The sequence below is a fragment of the Bubalus kerabau genome, chromosome 1 (assembly GCF_029407905.1).
Source record: "Bubalus kerabau isolate K-KA32 ecotype Philippines breed swamp buffalo chromosome 1, PCC_UOA_SB_1v2, whole genome shotgun sequence".
NCBI classification, from domain to species: Eukaryota; Metazoa; Chordata; class Mammalia; order Artiodactyla; family Bovidae; genus Bubalus; species Bubalus kerabau.
The window spans coordinates 63,635,925-63,655,881 of record NC_073624.1 but is presented as its reverse complement, the minus strand read 5'-3'; the positions used below and the strand labels follow the sequence as shown (position 1 = coordinate 63,655,881).

General features: G+C 36.6%; 1 pseudogene; it reads right to left on the bottom strand.

Annotated features, from left to right (window-relative positions):
* Positions 1–13,390: 13,390 nt before the first annotated feature.
* LOC129646501 (olfactory receptor 6C2-like) lies at positions 13,391–14,322 on the bottom strand (annotated as a pseudogene).
* Positions 14,323–19,957: the final 5,635 nt, after the last annotated feature.

The following is a 19,957-nucleotide window of genomic DNA, read 5'->3' as shown; positions in this document are numbered from 1 at the left end:
TTTGGGAGTCTATGGACTGTAGCCCACCCAGCTTCTCTGTCCAAGGGATTCTCCAGGCAAGAATACTGGAGTGGATTGCCATTCCCTTTTCCAGGGGATCTTCCTGACACAGGGATTAAACCCAGGTCTACTGCATTGCAAGGGGATTCTTTACTGTCTGAGCCACCAAGGAAGCTCTTGTTTTTATGTTGTGCTCTTAATTCTTATGGTCAGCATTAGCTCTGCTACTCACCGCCCCCACCCACTGCTACACAGTCCACTACTTTTTTCTGAATTTGTGCCTTAATTTTACTGAATACATGTGTTACCTTTTGCTGACCCAGTGATGACTGCTTTTGCTGTCCTCTGAATCTTTCAGTAAAGGAACTACCTTACATGATGCTGTGTCATAAGGAGTAAAACATTTCTAATATTCAATTAGTGTTTCAAATCTTCAGATTTTGTGACATCAGTTAATAGAAACTAATTTATCCTTGTGAACCTAGTTTATTTTGTCCACTGATTCTCTTTATTGTTTAATGTAGTGCATTCTCTTCTTACTGAGGTTGAGGCAGAATTGATTGTGCTCATTTACTGAAGCTTATTTCGCTCCAGTGTTTCTTATAGAAAAATTGCTATCTGAGGATTATGGTTTAATTGAAAGTTAGAACCTTAGGAAATTTAGTCTCTCATTCAACAACTAAAAAATATTTATAATGAATTGTGATATAGAGGGGATAGATATACATATATATTTATGCCCCACATACCTTCCTTTCATCTTTTCTCTTAATCTTTCAAATGATGTGTGCTTTATTGTGAAAACTTACTCAGCCCTTCAATAATTGAGTATTATTAAATTATCAGAATATATCTGTTTTTTCTAAACTGTTACAACTTATTTTATAATAAAAGTTAGTAAAAAGATTTACAGTATAGTGTAAGCATTTAATTTCTGATGATTCTATCTTTCAAACAAAGGTTTGAAATGAAAACCTGTAATGACACTGTTTTTAATTTGAGGTTGAATATCTTTCCGTCCTCTTCATTATAGAGGATTGGAATGCAAAAGTAGGAACTCAAGTGATACCTGGAGTAAAATGCAAATTTGGCTTTGGAGTACAAAACAAAGTATGTGAAAGGCTAACAGAGTTTTGCCAAGAGAATGCACTGGTCACTGCAAATATCCTCTTCCAACAACTCAAGAGAAGACTCCACACAGGGACATCACCAGATGGTCAATACCAAAATCAAGTTAATTATATTCTTTGCAGCCAAAAATGGAGATGCTCTATACAGTCAGCAAACACAAGACTGGGAGCTGACTGTGGCTCAGATCATGAACTCCTTATTGCCAAATTCTGATTTAAATTGAAGAAAGTGGGGAAAACCACTAGACCATTCAGGTATTACCTAGATCAAATCCCTTACAATTATACAGTGAAAGTGACAAATAGAATCAAGGGATTACATCTGATAGAGTGCCTGAAGAACTATGGATGGAGGTTCGTGACATCATACAGGAGGCAGTGATCAAGACCATCTCCAAGAAAAAGAAATGCAAAAAGGCAAAATGGTTGTCTGAGGAAGCCTTACAAATAGCTGAGAAAAGAAGAGAAGTGAAAGGAAAAGGAGAAAAGGAAAGATATACCCATCTGAATGCAGAGTTCCAAAGAATAGCAAGGAGAGATAAGAAAGCCTTCCTCAGTGATCAATGCAAAGAAACAAAGGACAACAACAGAATGGGAAAGACTAGAGATCTCTTCAAGAAAATTAGAGATACCAAGGGAACATTTCATGCCAAGTTGAGCACAATAAAGTATATAAATGGTATGGACCTAACAGAAGCAGATGATATTAAGAAAAGGTGGCAAGGATACACAGAAGAACTGTTCAAAAAAGATCTTCATGACCCAGATACTCACGATGGTGTGATCACTCCCCTAGAGCCAGACATCCTGGAATGTGAAGTCAAGTGGGCCTTAGGAAGCATCACTACAAGCAAAGCTAGTGGAGCTGATGGAATTCCAGTTGAATTCTTTCAATCCTAAAAGATAAAACTGTGAAAGTGCTGCACTCACTATGCCAGCAAATCTGGAGAACTCAGCAGTGGCCAAAGGACTGGAAAAGGTCAGTTTTCATTCCAGTCCCAAAGAAAGGCAATGCCAAGAAAGTTCAAACTACTGCACAATTGCACTCCTCTCACACACTAGCAGAGTAATGCTCAAAATTCTCCAAGCCATGCTTCAACGGTACATGGACTGTGAACTTCTGGATGTTGAAGTTGGATCTAGAAAAGGCAGAAGAACAAGAGATCAAATTTTCAGCATCTGCTGGATCATCAAAAAAGCAAGAGAGTTCCAGAAAAACATCTATTTTTGCTTTATTGACTGTGCCAAAGCTTTTGACTGTGTGGATCACCACAAACTGGAAAAATCTTCAAGAGTTGGACATACCAGACCACCTGACCTGTCTCCTGAAAAATCTGTATGCAGGTCAGGAAGCAACAGTTAGAACTGGGCATTAAACAACAGACTGGTTCCATATCTGGAAAGCAGTACATCAAGGCTGTATATTGTCATCCTGCTTATGTAAGTTATATGCAGAGTGCCTCATGAGAAATGCTGGGCTGGATGAAGCATAAGCTGGAATCAAGATTGCTGGGAGAAATATCAATAACCTCAGATATGCAGATGACACCACCCTTACAGTAGAAAGCGAAGAAGAACTAAAGAGCTTCTTGATCAAAGTGAAAGAGGAGAGTGAAAAAGGAGGCTAAAAACTCAACATTCAGAAAACTAAGATCATGATATCTAGTCCCATCACTTCATGGCAAATAGATAGGGGAAAAATGGAAACAGTAAGAGACTTTATCTTTTTGGGCTCCAAAGTCACTGCAGATGGTGATTGCAGCCATGAAATTAAAAGATGCTTGCTCCTTGAAATTAAAGTTACGACCAACCTAGACAGCATATTAAAAAAGCAGAGACATTACTTTGTCAACAAAGGTCCATCTAGTCAAGGCTGTGGTTTTTCCATTAGTCATCTATGGAGGTGAGAGTCGGACTATAATGAAAGCTGAGCGCCGAAGAATTGAACTTTTGAACTGTGGTGTTGTAGGAAACTCTTGAGAGTCCCTTGGCCTGCATGGAGATCTAACCAGTCCATCCTAAAAGAAATCAGTCCTGAATATTCATTGGAAAGACTGATGCTGAAGCTGAAACTCCAATACTTTGATGACCTGATGCGAAGAACTGACTTATTTGAAAAGACCTTGATGTTGAGAAAGATGGAAAGTGCATGGAGAAGGCCACGACAGAGGATGAAATGGTTGGATGGCAATATCGATGTGATGAACATGAGTTTGATTAGGCTCCGAGAGTTGCTGATGGACAAGGAAGCCTGGTGTGCTGTAGTTCATGGATTCACACAGAGTTGGACACCACTGAGCGACTGAAGTGAACTGAAGTGATTTTCCTATCCATAGTGACCCTGAATATTTACTACTTAGATTATATGCAGGTTTTTTTTTTTTTTTTCACATATGCCTTCCAGGCAATGACATTTACCTACATGGGGAAATTCATTCTAAAGATCAGGCTTTCAAAAACCTATAAGTACATTACAAATATAAACTATTACTGGAATTCTTTTTTTGTTTCCAGAGGAAAATATAACCTAGATCCTACAAGAGAAATTATAACCAAAGAGACACACTTTATCATACTTACTCTTTTTTGTTTTTAAACTCTCCAGAAGGCAGGTGTAGAAGGACTATACCTCAACATAATAAAATCCATATACGATAAACCCACAGCAAACATTATCCTCAATGGCAAACAATTGAAAATATTTTCTCTAAAATCAGGAACAATACAAGGGTGCCCACTCTCACCACTACTCTTTAACATAGAATTGAAAGTCTTAGCCACAGCAATGATAGAAGAAAATGAAATAAAAGGAATTCAGATTGGAAAAGAAGTAAAAGTCTTCTTGTTTGCAGATGACATGATTCTCTACATAGAAAACCCAAAAGATACCACCAGAAAATGACTAGAGCTAATCAATGAATATAGTAAATTTGCAGGATATAAAATTAATACACAGAAATCCCTTGCATTCCTATCATAGTTACTCTTTTTTTTAAAGTAAATCAGAGCTTCTGGTGGTTGTTTAAACATAGAAAAATTAATACTGCACTGTTAGAAGTCATATTCGATTAAAGGTATTTATGTCTTCATAGGGGGTCACAAAGAGTCGGACACGACTGAACGACTGAACTGAACTGAACTGATGTCTTCACATTCACTGGCATGTCTAGGAACACATAGAGCTTCCTTTGTTTATCATCTCCAACAAACTGGAAGAACTTTCTTGAAATGAGCTTTATGGTATTATAAAGCTCCAAATGCTTTATTTCTATCTCCGTCATTGAAACAAAAATATATTACAGTAAGAGCTGAGTAACTCTCTCAACTGCTGCAGGAGATGCTTGTTAAATCAGGAGGACAGAAAAAAATACTTTTTCAGTCAGTGCCAAGAGTGATTTTCTTTTTAATATGCAGAAAATTCCACTGAGTGAAAAAACAAACAAACAAAACCAAATGGTCCTTGCTGACCTACAGTCAAGAGTCATTACCTAATTTTCTGAGTAATGAAGTTTGGCAAAAACACAATGAAAATAGGCTTAAGTGGGGACTGTGTCCTTGGAGACAGGAGGATGTTACAGTAGCGTTTGACACAGGTCAGGAGGACAATTGTATCAATTACATAAATCATTAAAAAATTTTTCACGTCTGGTAAGGCATCTTGAAGATTGTAATTATTATATGAATAAAATACTTAATTATATAAATGTTTTATTATTATTAGACAATTTCAATCAGATAATAATTGTGTCTATAAAATTACAAAAGGCTACTGTTTACTTTATAGACCTTATCCTTCCAGATATTTCTTTTCTCAAAATACACCAACTATGTTTTAAAAATTATTTAAAAATACATTAAAAAATTGCCACCATATCTTTAATTGGATACAAAACATGCTTTTATGGTTGCACAATAATATGCATGCATTTAATGCTACTGAATTTTAAGCTTAAACATTGTCAAAAGCGTGTATTTTATTATGTATGAGTGTGTGCTCAGTCATTTCAGTCATGTCAGACTGCACGACCCCTTGGACCATAGTCTGCCAGGCTCCTCTGTTCATGGGAATTTTCTGGCAAGAACACTGGAGTAGTCTACCTTGCTTTCCTCCAAGGGATGTTCCCAATTCAGGGATCTGACCCACGACTCCTGTGTCTCTTGCATTGCAGGCAAATCCTTTATCACTGTGCCACAGAAAGCCACCTTTGTTATGTATATCTCACAACAATAAAAACATAAAGATTCATATATTCAAACATATGCTAATTTATCACATAGTATCAATTTGCTTTTTCCAATCATTCACTATTAATAATGCTCAGTCAGTCAGTTAGGTGTTTCCAACTCTTTATGACCCCATGGACTGCAGCACGCCAGGCTTCCCTGTCCTTCACCAACTCCTGGAGCTTCCTCAAATTCATGTTCATCATGTCAGTGATGCCATCACCATTAATAACTTTAGCTCCATGAATATTTTGGCAAGTTTTAAACCAATACCTGAATTAAATGTACAATGTTCTTTATTTTCCACAATTATAATTCATTCTATCAAAAGTAACTTTATGAAAATATTTTTGCATGTGTGATTATAACTTCTTGATAAAAATATTATTTCCCTTTTGGAAAATGTATGTTGCAAAAGTCATGAGATTAGTTTATATCAGATGTTTGCCACCATAAACAGGTTTTAATGTACATTATTTTTATTTAATGCCTATTAATATCTTGGTCTTTTAAATATAAATATATATTTCTTTTAAGATTATGTTTTTTCATGTGTCAATATTGATTTTCCAGTATTTATCAGTATTTTTATAGCTTTGTATAGTCCAATCTATTGATATCAAGTTGTTTTGCTTTTTAACTTTAAATAGCATTATTGAAGTAAAATTGACATACAATGAACTCCAGTATTAAAGTCACTGTCTGTAGTGACTTTGTTTTCTCTCCATCTATTTGCCATGAAGTGATGGGACTTGATGCGGTGACCTCCGTTTTCTGAATGTTGAGTTTCATCCAACTTTTTCACTTTCCTCTTTCATCTTCATCAACAGTCTCGAGTCAAGAGTAATGATAACCCTGTATGCGAGACAGCAAAAGAGACACAGATGTATAGAACAGTCTTTTGGACTCTGTGGGAGAGGGCGAGGGTGGGATGATTTGGGAGAATGGCATTGAAACATGTATAGTATCATATATGAAACGAATCGCCAGTCCAGGTTCTATGCATGATACTGAATACTTGGGGCTGGTGCACTGAGATGACCCAGAGGGATGGTACGGGAAGGGAGGCGGGAGGGGGTTTCAGGATGGGGAACATGTGTACACCCGTGGCGGGTTCATGTTGATGTATGGCAAAACCAATACAATATTGTAAAGTAATTAACCTCCAATTAAAATAAATAAATTTATATTTTTTAAAAAACACCTCAAAAAATAATTAAGAGTCTCTTTATTTCCTCTTTGCTTTCTGCCATTAGGGTGGTGTCATATGCATATCTGAGGTTATTGATATTTCTCCTGGCAGTCTTGAGTCCAGCTTGCGCTTCATCCAACTTGGCATTTTGCTTGAGGTACTCTATATAGGAGTTAAATCAGTGGGGTGACAATATACAGCCTTGACATTCTCCTTTCCTAATTTGGAAGCAGTCTGTAGTTCTATGTCTAGTTCTAACTCTTGCTTCTTGATCTGCATACATGTTCCTAAGGAGACAGATAAGGTGGTCTAGTATCCCCATGTTCTTTAAAATTTTTCACAGTTTGCTGTGATCCACACAATCAAGGGCTTTAGCATAGTCAGTGAAGCAGACATAGATGTTTTTCTGGAATACAGATAATCAAATATAAAAATCCTCATCTGTGAGTTTATTTGGGATCTCTGGGATTGAGGTGTTTTCTGTACAGATCAGTGGTTTCTAGGCTGAGAGTGAAAGTATGTCCAGTCATAATCCCTATACAGGGAGGACAGTAAGAGTGTGTACCTCACCTCTTCACATCTCTTTATGTGAGGCAGTCTTTGTGTGGGGGTGATACCCTTATTTTAATGCTGTTCATGCAGTGTTTCCTTTTCTTGTAATAAACTGTAGTTCTAAATATTGTCACTTTGGGTCCTACAAGTCTTTTCTAACAATCATTGTTTAAGTTCCACCATAGTGCACCGTGGGCTTCCCAGGTGGCTTAGATGGTAAAGAATCTGCCTGTAATGCAGGAGATCCAGGTTATATCCCTGGGTCAGGAAGATACCCTGGAGGAGGGCATGGCAACCTACTCAGTATTCTTGCCTGGAGAATCTCCATGGACAGAGGAGCCTGGTGGGCTAAAGTCCATGAAACTGTAGAGTCGGACATGACTGAGTGACTACATCTACTACTGCTACTGCTATAGTGCACAGTGTAGCATGCTGTAAGGATTTGTGCATTTTATCAAATCTGTCAACTTAGGTTATGTACTTTTAGTGATCTTTTATTTTTCTTTTAATATCTATAAAATCTATGGTTATATCACCTCTCTCATTCTTTATATTTGTAATCTTTGGCTTTTACTTTCTTGATTTTCTCTAAGAACCTACTTTTCTGTATTGTTTCCTTCCTTCATTTCAATTTCTTTCAATGCTAATTTTTATTATTTTCCCCTTTTACTTTTGATTGTATTGATTTTTTCTAGTTTTGTGGGGAAAATTGAGAATAGAGATTTTTCTCCTTTTTAAAAAATAGTGTAATCATTCAGTACCATAGATTTCCTCTCAACACTGCTTGGCTGCATCCAAAATATTTTGATGTGTTGTATTTTAATTCTCACTCTTTTCAAAATACTTTAAATAATTCTTTTGGTTTTTTTATTGAACCTTGTTTTATTTTGATTTATTTAGTTCTATATGTTTGGATATTTTTCTCATGTCTTTCTGTTGTTGTAAAAGTTCTATTGTGTCATAATTCATACTTTGTATGAATTTGAAGTATTTTATAACTCAGAGAAAGATCAGATTCATTATTCATATTTCATGCATTTTCACCTCAGATTTTATAATTTTAATCTCTAGAAGTACAATTTAAGTCTTTCTAATATATTTCATAAACAGCAGACAGAATTCTAAGACAGTGTTAGCCTGGATTTTCCAGAGAGACAGAACCAATAGGATATACACAATAAGGAATTGGCAGTTGTCTCATGTGCTTACAGAGGATTGCAAGTCCAAAATTTGTAGGCGAGACTCAGGGATAACTTCTGTTTGAGTTCAAGTGCAGTTTGCTGAAGGATTTGAAAGAGTAGATATGTAGATAAAGTTTGAAGGTGATCTGCTGTAGAACTTTCTCGCTAGGGGTTAGCAGGATGAAGCCCACTCCTTCATGGAGGACAATTTACTTTGCTCAAATTCACTAATTTAAATGCTAATCTCACTCAAATACACCCTTACAGAGACAGCCAGGATAATGTTTGGCTCCCTGGTCACCCTTTACTCCTGGTATCTCTTGACTTCTTACTTTTGCATTCTAGTACCGTATGATGGAAAGGACATCTTTTCTTGGTGTTAGTTATAGAAGGTCTTGTTGATCTTCACAGAACCATTCAACTTCAGGTTCTTCAGCATTAGTGGTTGGGGTATAGACTTGGCTTACTGTGATATTGAATGGTTTGCCTTGGAAACAAATCAAAATCATACTGTCATTTTTGAGATTGCACCCAAAGTACTGCATTTCAGACTTTTTTGTTGACTCTAAGGGCTACTCCGTTTCTTCTAAGAGTTTCTTGCCCACAGTAGTAAATATAATGGTCATCTGAATTAGAATTTCCCATTCCTGTCCATTTTAGTTCATTGATTCCTAACATGTTGATGTTCACTCTCGCCATCTCCTGTTTGACGAATTCCAGTTTACCTTGTTTCATGGGCCTAACATTCCAGGTTCCTATGCAATATTGCTCTTTACAGCATCAGACTTTACTTTCACCACAATACACATCCACAACTTGGCTTTGTTTCCTCTTTGGCTCAGCCTCTTCATTCCTTCTGGAGCCATTTTCCCACTCTTCTACAGTAGCACATTGGACACCTACTGACCTCAGGGTTTCATCTTTCAGTGTCACATATTTTTGCTTTTTCATACTGTTCATGGGGTTCTCAAGGCAAGAATGCTGAAGTGGTTTGCCATTCTCTTCTCCAGTGGACCATGTTTTGTCAGAACTCTCCACCATGACCTGTCTGTGTTGGGTGTGTTCAGTTCAGTTCAGTCACTCAGTTGTGTCTGACTCATTGTGACTCCATGGATTGCAGCATGCCAGGTTTCTCTGTCCATCACCAACTCCTGAAGCCCACTCAAACTCATGTCCATCGAGTCGATGATGTCATCCAACCATCTCATCCTCTGTTATCCCCTTCTTCTCCTGCCTTTAATCTTTCCCAGAATCAGGGTCTTTTCAAATGAGTCAATTCTTCACATCAGGTGGCCAAAGTATTGGAGCTTCAGTTTCAGCAATGAACATTCAGGACCAATATCCTTTAGGATTGACTGGTTTGATCTCTTTGCAGTCCAAGGATCTCTCAAGAGTCTTTTCCAACACCACAGTTCCAAAGCATCAGTTCTTTGGTGCTTAGCTTTTTTTATGTTCCAACTCTCACATCCATGACTGACTACTGGTAAAACCATAGCTTTGACTAGATGGACATTTGTCAGCAAAGTAATGTCTCTGTTTTTTTTTTTTTTTTAATATGCTGCTGGGTTGGTCATAGTTTTTCTTCCAAGAAGCAAGAGTCTTTTAATTTCATGGCTGCAGTCACCGTCTGCAGTGATTTTGGAGTCTATGTAAATAAAGTCTCCCACTGTTTCCATTGTTTACCCATAAATTTGCCATGAAGTGATGGGACTAGATGCCATGATCTTAGTTTTTTAAATATTGAGTTTAATAGATGGGTGTGTGGATCACAGAAAATTGTGAAAAATTCTTAAAGAGATGGGAATACCAGATGACCTTACCTGCTTCCTGCAAAACCTGTATGCAGGTGAAGAAGCAACAGTTAGAACCAGACTGGAACATCAGACTGGTTCAAAATTGGGAGAGGAGTACATTAAGCCTGTATATTGTTACCCTGCTTATTAAATTTATATGCAGGGTACATCATGAGAACTTCTGGGTTGGATGAAGCACAAGCTGTAATCAAAATTGCTTGGAGAAATATCAATAACCTCAGATATGCAGAGGACACCACCCTTATGGCAGAAAGAGAAGACGGATTTAAAAACCTCTAGATGAAGGTGAAAGAGGAGAGTGAAAAACCTGGCTTAAAATTCAGCATTCAGAAAGTGAGGATCATGGCAATCTGGTCCCATCACTTCCTGCAAATAGATGAAGGAAAAAATGGAAACAGTGACAGATTTTATTTTCTTGGGATTAAAAATCACTGCATTTGGTGACTGCAGACATGAAATTAAAAGACACTTGCTCCTTGGAAAGAAAGCTATGACAAAACTACACAGCATATTAAAAAGCAGAGACATCACTTAACCAACAAAGGTCCATCTAGTCAAAGCTATGATTTTTCCAGTAGTCATGTACAGATGTGAGAGCTGAACAATAAAAAGGACTGAGTGCTGATGAATTGATACCTTCAAACTGGGATTGGAAAAGACTCTTGAGAGTCCCTTGGACAGCAGGAGATCAAACCAGTCAATCCTAAGGCAATCAACTCTCAAGATCCATTGGAAGGACTGATGCTGAAGCTGAAGCTCCAATAATTTGGCCACCTGATGCAAAGATCCAACTCATTGGCATGAGGCTGAGAAAAATAGAAGGCAGGAAGAGAAGGGGATGACATAGGATGAGATGATTGGATGGTCAAACTCAATGACCATGAGTTTGAGTAAAACTCTGGGAGATAGTGAAGGACAGGGAAGCCTGGCATGCTGCAGCCCACGGGGTCACAAAGAGTCATATACAGCTTAGCGATTGAACGACAACAACAACCTGGTTCTTTTGCCTCTTTAATGATATATCTTACTTGCTTTCCCAAATGTTACATAGAGATTAATATATGTAAGTTTTCCACATCTTGAGTTAAATTTTGAAATTTTGTTATGCTAAGTCCTGGTTTATTAACTCTAGGTCTTCACAGCTTATTGTTGCTGTAGTACAGTTGTGATAATATATCTACAAAGTCATACTAATTTATTCTATGCTGGTATTTATATCTTCTTTCTGATTTGTAACTTTACATATTTTTCTCTCTTTGTTTCATGTTTTTAATTTCTGAGAAATGTATCATTTTTCTTATTCTTTCATTTCTCTTAAAATTTGAAAGAATTCACTTTTATATTTATTTATCTTTTAAATTTGTTTAATTTCTATCCTTAGTAAATACATATTCTATATACTTTAAAATAATTTTATGGCTTATGAAATTTTTATAAAGAGCAGGAATTTATTTATTTTTTTTTTAATTTTATTTTATTTTTAAACTTAACATAACTGTATTAGATTTGCCAAATATCAAAATGAATCCGCCACAGGTATACATGTGTTCCCCATCCTGAACCCTCCTCCCTCCTCCCTCCCCATTCCATCCCTCTGGGTCGTCCCAGTGCACCAGCCCCAAGCATCCAGTATCGTGCATTGAACCTGGACTGGCAACTCATTTCATACATGATATTTTACATGTTTCAATGCCATTCTCCCAAATCTTCCCACCCTCTCCCTCTCCCACAGAGTCCATAAGACTGTTCTATACATCAGTGTCTCTTTTGCTTGTTCTGTTTATTTTTTAAAATAATTAATATGTCTATGAATAAAAGGGTTTCCTAGGTGGCACTAGTGGTAAAGAACTTGCCTGCCAACGCAGGAGAAGCAAGTCATGTTAATTTGATCCCTAGGTCAGGAAGATTCCCTGGAGAAGGAAAGAGCAACCCACTCCAGCATTCTTGCCTGAAAAATTCCATGGAGAGAGGACCCTGGAGGGTTACAGTCCATGAGATCACAAACAGTGGCACATGACTGAGTGACTGTGCACAACACATGCATAAAAATTCTTTACTTTCTTCTGTGTATAACTTTTTATACTTTATTGAATTGTTATGAAGTGTCTATCTCATCTTTACTTCTTAACTTTCAAGAATTACATTTATATTCACTACTTAGCATTATATATAGCATTAGTGGTTATTATTATAGAATTTGAGCTGTAAAAGCCATCTTTGAGATATACATGCACACTCAGTCGCTTCTGACTCTTTTCGACCCCATGGATCATAGTCTCCCCCTCCTCCAAGCCCCTCGACCATGGAGTTTTCCCAATACTGGAGTAGGTTGCCATTTCCTACTCTAGGGGATCTTTCGGACCCAGGGATTAAATTCACATCTTGGCTTTCCAGAATTGTGAAGGCAAATTCTTTATCCCTGTGCCACCTGGGATGTGTGTGTGTGTGTGTGTGTGTGTGTGTGTGTGTGTGTGTGTATGTGTTAGTGTGTTAATTGTTTAGTTGTTTCTGATTCTTTGTGACCCCTTGGACTAGCCCACCACCAGGCTCCTCTGTCCATGGGATTTCCCAGGCAAGAATACTGGAGTGGGTTGCCATTTCCTCTACATATGGATGTTTAAACCCAAGTCCCTGTAACCTGTAACTCAATAACTTGCCCCTCTTTATCCTCCTTTATTTGCTTTTCTGGAAATCCATGGGTTATAATTACTTATCTTCATTTTTTATTTTTCTGTGTCTCTGATAACTTGTGACTGCTCACATTTTAAATTATAATTTAAACTACACATGTGAGATTTTATTCTGCATTTTTTTTTGTGCTCAGTGTATTTTCCCAAAGTATTAGAAATGATATTATCTTCTCTCCCAATTGATCCCTATATTTTTACATCATGCCCTCATCATTTCTACTCAATATTTCAGCATAAGATTTTAACTCTTAAATTTTTATAGAATGTTATGAATGTTTGAGTAATCAGCAATATTATGCTACTAATTTTATGTAAGACAAAAGAGTTGTTTTTTATTATGCCAAAATTTTATTATATTCAATCATGCTTATCTACAAAAGAATTTATGATAAATATACTTTCATTTTCTTTACAAAGATAAAGCTGCCTCAAGAAGATAAATAAAAACCAAAGAAAATAATGGAGTTGATTAAGGTGCAACTTAAGTAAACCTAAAGAAGAACAGAGAAATATAATGTAACTGAAATATAGATTATTAAAAAATAAGGAAACTTAAAAGCATCAATAGAAAGATTTATGGGCCATTCACCTTTTACATTGCACCTTATTACTTTAATAATGATGCAATTATTTTGATTGGGTCATAACAGGATTTCTTTATTTGCTTATTTCTCAGTGTGTAAATTAATGGATTCAACATAGGTGAAATGGAAGAAATGAGGAGTGAAACCACCTTATTAATAGTGACTTCTTCCTTGGTTGTAGGCTTCATATAGATGAACATGTATGTGCCATACTTGATGGAAAACACCATCATGTGGGAAGAACAAGTGGAAAAAGCCTTTTTTCTTTGCTGGGCAGAAGGGAATCCTAAAATTGTCTTCGTAATATAAGTATAGGGTAGAACTACGCACATGAGTGTCAAAATGAGGGTCAACACTGCACAGATTAAAACCATTTGTTCCACGAACCGTGTGTCTGAACAGGATATCTTCAGGAAAGAAGAATCACAGAGAAAATGATCAATGACATTGGAGTCACAGAATTTCAGATTTAGGCCCAGACTAAGTGGGGAGGTTATGACCAACAGTCCAGCCAACCAAGAGGAAAAAAACAAGTCTCTGGAATACTTTGCTGCTCATGATGTTCACTTAATGCAGGGGTTTGCAGATGGCCATGTGGCGGTCATAGGACATGGCAGCCAGGAGAGAAAATCCTGTTATTGCAAAGAAGTCAGTAAAAAACACTTGTCTGATGCAAGCGCTATATAGGATGGTATTATCACCTGTTGTGGTGTTATACAAATATCTAGGGATACAGGGAGTTAGGAATGAGATCTCTAAGAAGGAGAAATTTTGTTAAAAAAAAAAAAAAAAAGGACATGGGTGTTTTCAGGTGGGAATCCACAAAAGTGAGTGTGATGATGATGAAGTTCCCAGTCACACTCAGAGCATAGCTGATGAAAGGAAAGGTAGAAATCAGAACCTGTAACTCAGGGTCATCTGTCAGTCCCAGTAGAATAAAAGTTGTTACTGTATAGTTTTTTCATCACTGATGACTTCTATCGAATCTGCATTGTCAATAATTCAGAGATTATTATTCAGAGTAAATGATGTCTATAAACTCTAATCAGCTCATCTTCACTATATTTTCATATTATATTTTAGATCATAATATGCAGATGATTTCATTTGTTGCTAACATAGTGTGCTTTTCCAGTAGCAAAATGTCATTCGGCTCCTCAAATTCTTCCTATTCAGAGCTAAGTAAAAATCAAAACAGAACCAAAAAACCAAACAAATTAATGCTTTTGGTTACAGATTTGATTCTTGTCAAAATGCTAATACATAATATGTAATTTGAGCTCTAAAGAGTCTTGTCAGAACATGGAGTCTCTGCACAAGTTTTATAAGATTTTTTTCTTTCTTTTTTTTTTTTTTTTTTTTGGATAAGTGTATTTTCTCCTAAAATGATGCTAAACATTACACAGAAGACCACATACAAACTTACTTTTCCTGTTTTCCTTCCAAATTTCTTCATCATTTTGCAAACTGTTGTGCAGAATGAAGTATTTTAGATATAATTGTTGTAGTTTTAAAAGAAATGCTTTAATAAAGTAACTTTAAAGCTACACATAAAATTTTTCTATGTAATCTCTTTTCCCTTTCTGATTGCTTGGATCCATTAGATACTCTTCACTTCTGACTATACATACTCTTCCTGTTTTCCCCACAATTCCTACAATTTTATATAGCATCTTTCCCTTAATGAACACTAAATTTCGGTTTCTCGTAATGGAGTTTTCCTGACAACATATTGAATGTATTATCAAATATATGTAATTATATTTATAACCTACTCCTAAACATATCTGCTTGCACAAATCATATGCTTGTCTGTTGCATTGTAGGTAAAGCAAAGTTATGATATTCAGGTACTATGCCATCCTTCTCCTTTTTCCAGTGTGCTGCTGCTGCTGCTGCTGCTAAATCACTTCAGTCGTGTCCGACTCTGTGGGACCACATAGACGGCATCCCAACAGGCTCCCCCATCCCTGGGGTTCTCCAGGCAAGAATACTGGAGTGGGTTGCCATTTCCTTCTCCAATGCGTGAAAGTGAAAAATGAAAGGGAAGTCGCTCAGTCATGTCCAGACTCTTCGAAACCCCATGGACTGCAGCCTATCAGGCTCCTCCATCCTGTGTGCTAATAGGGTCCATTTGTTAACCATGCAATCTGAGCCAGATATTAGAGTAACTCTTGTCTTGTATGTTTTGTCCCATATTCCCCAATTTAACTGATTAAATCTAATCATTGATTTTCTGTTGAAGTACCACCTCCCCAGGAAGTTTTCTGCAATTCTGATGACTATCTTAGCCTACTTATCCACACCTATGCACCCATAACAGATAAAACTTGCTACTGTGTTAGTGATTAGCAGCAGACTATGTTTGCTGGATGGAGAAGGAAATGATGACCCACCCCAGTATTCTTGCCTGGAAAATCCCATGGACAGAGGATCCTGGCAGGTTAAAGTCCTTGTCGTCACAAAAAAATGGGGAGGGAGGAGGGAAGAGGGTTCAGGATGTATACCTGTGGTGGATTCATGTTGATATATGGCAAAACTAATACAATATTGTAAAGTTAAAAAATAAAATAAAATTAAATTAAAAAAAATCTATATTGTATAAGAAGAAAAAAAAAGTCAGACATGGCTTAGCTACTGAACATGAATGCATGCATGCTTGCTTGTTGGGATCATGTCTTTCTTAATAATTACAACAAAATTCTACCTATACTGTCAATGTCTAAAGAATATTTTCTGAATAAATTTATATATCCTCAATTTACCACGCACCTATATGCTTGCATGCTACGTTGCTTCATTAGTGTCTGACTCTTTGTGACCCTATGGACTGTAGACTGCCAGGCTCTTCTGTCCATGAGATTCTCCAGATAAGAATACTGGAGTGGGTTGCCAAGTCCTCCTCCAAGGAGGGGATCTTTCCAACGCAGGGATTGAACCCACATCTCTTATGTCTCCTGAATTGGCAGTCAGGTTCTTTACCACTAGCGCCACCTGGGAAACCCTTATCAAACGCACACAATTTTCTCATATTAAATTCATAATGCTCTGATACTGAATATACTTATTAAATTTTCTGCATTGCTAATTCTATTATTGGAAAGTATTGTGATTATTTTGCTTTTTCTCTTTATAGAAGAGCTGTTTTATTAAGACACTGTGAGGTGATTTTTATAATTGTGACAAATGTTACAATTACAACTATTTTCTCTGTTTTTTTACATAGTAGCTGTATTTTCATTGATACTTTGTTTCCATCCTCACTATTATCTATTAAGCAATGTTAAATCCAGAGATCATGGGATTTTTTTTTTCTGCTGAATTTATGTCAAAAGCTGCTCCACAGTAACTTTCTCAGGCATCAAGAATTCATTACTGTCGTGGTGTACTTGAATGTCCTCAATTTTCAGTTTCTCAATACTCTTAATCTTACATCAATGATTAAAAAAAAAAAAAAAGCTCTATGAAACCACAATTTATTTACTTGTGTACAGTTTCTCTTCATTGTTTTTTTAACTTTATTCTACTGATATTGAGGCAAGAGAAGAGCTATATCTAGTAGTTGTCCCAATTCATACTTTATGGGCATTACTCAGTTTAATTTTTTCTTCTTAGAAGATATTACATGGGATTATAAGAAAAAAATAATTAATTGAGACTGACAATGCATTGATTTCTGTTTATTTATTTTTCAATAAATATTTGAAAAGGGGAATGCATTTCTAATGAGTGATATTACTACAGCTTGTCTTTTGCATGTGATGAAGGGAGACATTTACACACACACACAAACATGGTACATCTATTTTCCAAGTTGAGGTTGCTGGTATAACTGAAGTCATTTCTTGATATTTGTTAGGATTCTTATTTATGCAGCCATCTGTTTAGTATATATAAATTTTTAATATATATAAATACAGTAAAATGAAAATATAAAGTAAAAAATATATTTTTACTATATATAAACTTACTATTTACTCTTTAATATATAGAGTATAGCTTATATATCTGAATTTAATGCAGGCAGGCAAGACCTTTTCTCCTCAGAGAAAAATTTAGCCAAAATTAAACAAAGGTAAATATTATTTAAGTTGAAAAACTTATCACACTTACTTTTCTGTCAGTTAATCATAACTTTCTTAAGTTGTTTAAAATAATAATTCGTGAAGCCATTTAGTTGAAAATGTTAGGTTTGATGAAGAAGTTCTTGTGAACTTCTGTTGACTTTTGTTCATGCACCCACATTTACCCTCACTGATTTCTAGACTTGTAGAAAGCTCTCTGAGATTTCTGTCCCCAACAAATTGGACTACTTCTCTTAGGAAAGGCCTATGAAAGCTTTTGCTGTGTATTTTAACACTTAACAGGGAAAAAAACTGATCCTAATGGCAGAGGAAGGCCAGAAATGCTCCACTCTGTTGAAATAGCTGGTACTTCAGTATTTTTGGACAGAGATGAAGGTTTGAAAAATGTCAACCTTCTTTTCTTAAGTTTGCTCTCCTTGCAAATACAAATATTGTAAAGTTAAAAAATAAAATAAAAAATTTAAAAAAAAGGTCCTTGGTGATTTACTCAAAAGTCATTAATGACTCACTAATGAGTCACTAAGAAAGACTCAGTTCAGTTCAGTCGCTCAGTCATGTCCGACTCTTTGTGACCCCATGAACTGCAACATGCCAGGTCTCCCAGTCCATCACCAACTCCCAGAGTTTACCCAAACTCATGTCCATTGAGTCGGTGATGCCATCCAACCATCTCACTCATTGTTTCCCCCTTCTCCCCCTTCCTTCAATCTTTTCCAGCATCAGAATCTTTTCCAATGAATCAGCTCTTTGCCTCAGGTGGCAAAAGTATTGGAGCTTCAGCTTCAACATCAGTCCTTCCAATGAATGTTTAGGATTGATTAACTTTAGGATTGACTGGTTTGATCTCCTTGCTGTCCAAGGGACTCTCAAGAGTCTTCTCCAATACCACAATTCAAAAGCATTGATTCTTCAGCACTGAGCCTTCTTTATGGTCCAACTCTCACATACTCTGCTCAATCCTTTGAATAGGCAGATAAGGCTTGTATCGAAGATTAAAAAGTAATAATAATAATAATGCCTGTTGGAGGTCCTGGATTGGAGGCATCTGCAGATCCCTGACTAGAACATAAGGCAGGCATTAAGTAACCTGAGGGAACTCAGTGCCTTGTTCTTCCTCAAATTCTGAGGTCCCTAGGAAGCCTGTTTCTTTTATTTTTAAAGAACTTTTCTATGCATTTTAATTTTGTTAGTTATCGTATATGAAACAAATCGCCAGTCCAGGTTCGATGCATGATACTGGATGCTTGGGGCTGGTGCACTGGGACGACCCAGAAGAATGGTACAGGGAGGGAGGAGGGAGGGGGTTCAGGATGGGGAACACATGTACACCAGTGGCAGATTCTTGTTGATGTATGGCAAAACCAATACAATACTGTAAAGTAATTAACCTCCAATTAAAATAAATAAATTTATATTTAAAATAAATAAAAAAGAGGAGGAACTGATGCTCCAATACTTTGGCCACCTGATGTGAAGAACTGACTCATTGGAAAAGACGTGACTCATTAGAAAACCTCTGATGCTCAGAAAGATTGAAGGCTAAAGGAGAGGGTGTGGCAAAGGATGACATGGTTGGATGGCATCACCCATTCAATGGACAAAAATTTGAGCTAACTCTGGGAAATGGTGGAGGACAGGGGAGCCCAGAGTGCTGCAGCCTATGGGGACACAAAGAGTCGGACACAACTTAGGGAGTGAAGAACAATAACAAAGAAGAGGAGGATGTGGGAGAAATAGGGTTACTCTAACTTGGCAGGACTTTTTTTAACTGAGATGTTTCATTATTTTAAAGATAAATTTTGATAATTTACATTTCAACAGACACTGTGAGAACAGACACATTCCAAGAGTTCTAATAAGGAAGAGAGTAAGAACTCTTTCACATTCTCAGTATCTCTCAGTTTCAATTTGACTATAAATAAGTTTAACTAAGTTTTCATAGATTTATATATTTGCTGCTAAATTTGATTTGGTCTTAGGCCAACTACCACATCCTATTATTCTTTACCTTTTTAATTATTTGTATATCCTGTTCTATATGTAAGAGCTCTTTTTATAATTTAGATATTAATCTAGAACATGCTTTTTCACTGCACATGGTATAATTTGACTTACAAATGTTTTATTTTTACTTTTATTTTGCTATATTTATGTCTACTGTTCTTTATTGCTATATTTCTTTCCAAAAGTATTGCATTAACTTACAGTGCCATCAAGTATGGATACATAATTTTACTTCACCATTGATAGTCACAGTAATAAAAAGCTATAAGTTTGCTATTTTAGTAGATCTCCAGTACTCTTGCCTGGAAAATCCCATGGACGGAGAAGCCTGGTAGGCTGCAGTCCATGGGGTCGCTAAGAGTCGGACACGACTGAGCGACTTCACTTTCAATTTTCACTTTCCACTTTCATGCTTTGGAGAAGGAAATGGCAACCCACTCCAGTGTTCTAGCCTGGAGAATCCCAGGGATGGGGGAGCCTGGTGGGCTGCCGTCTATGGGG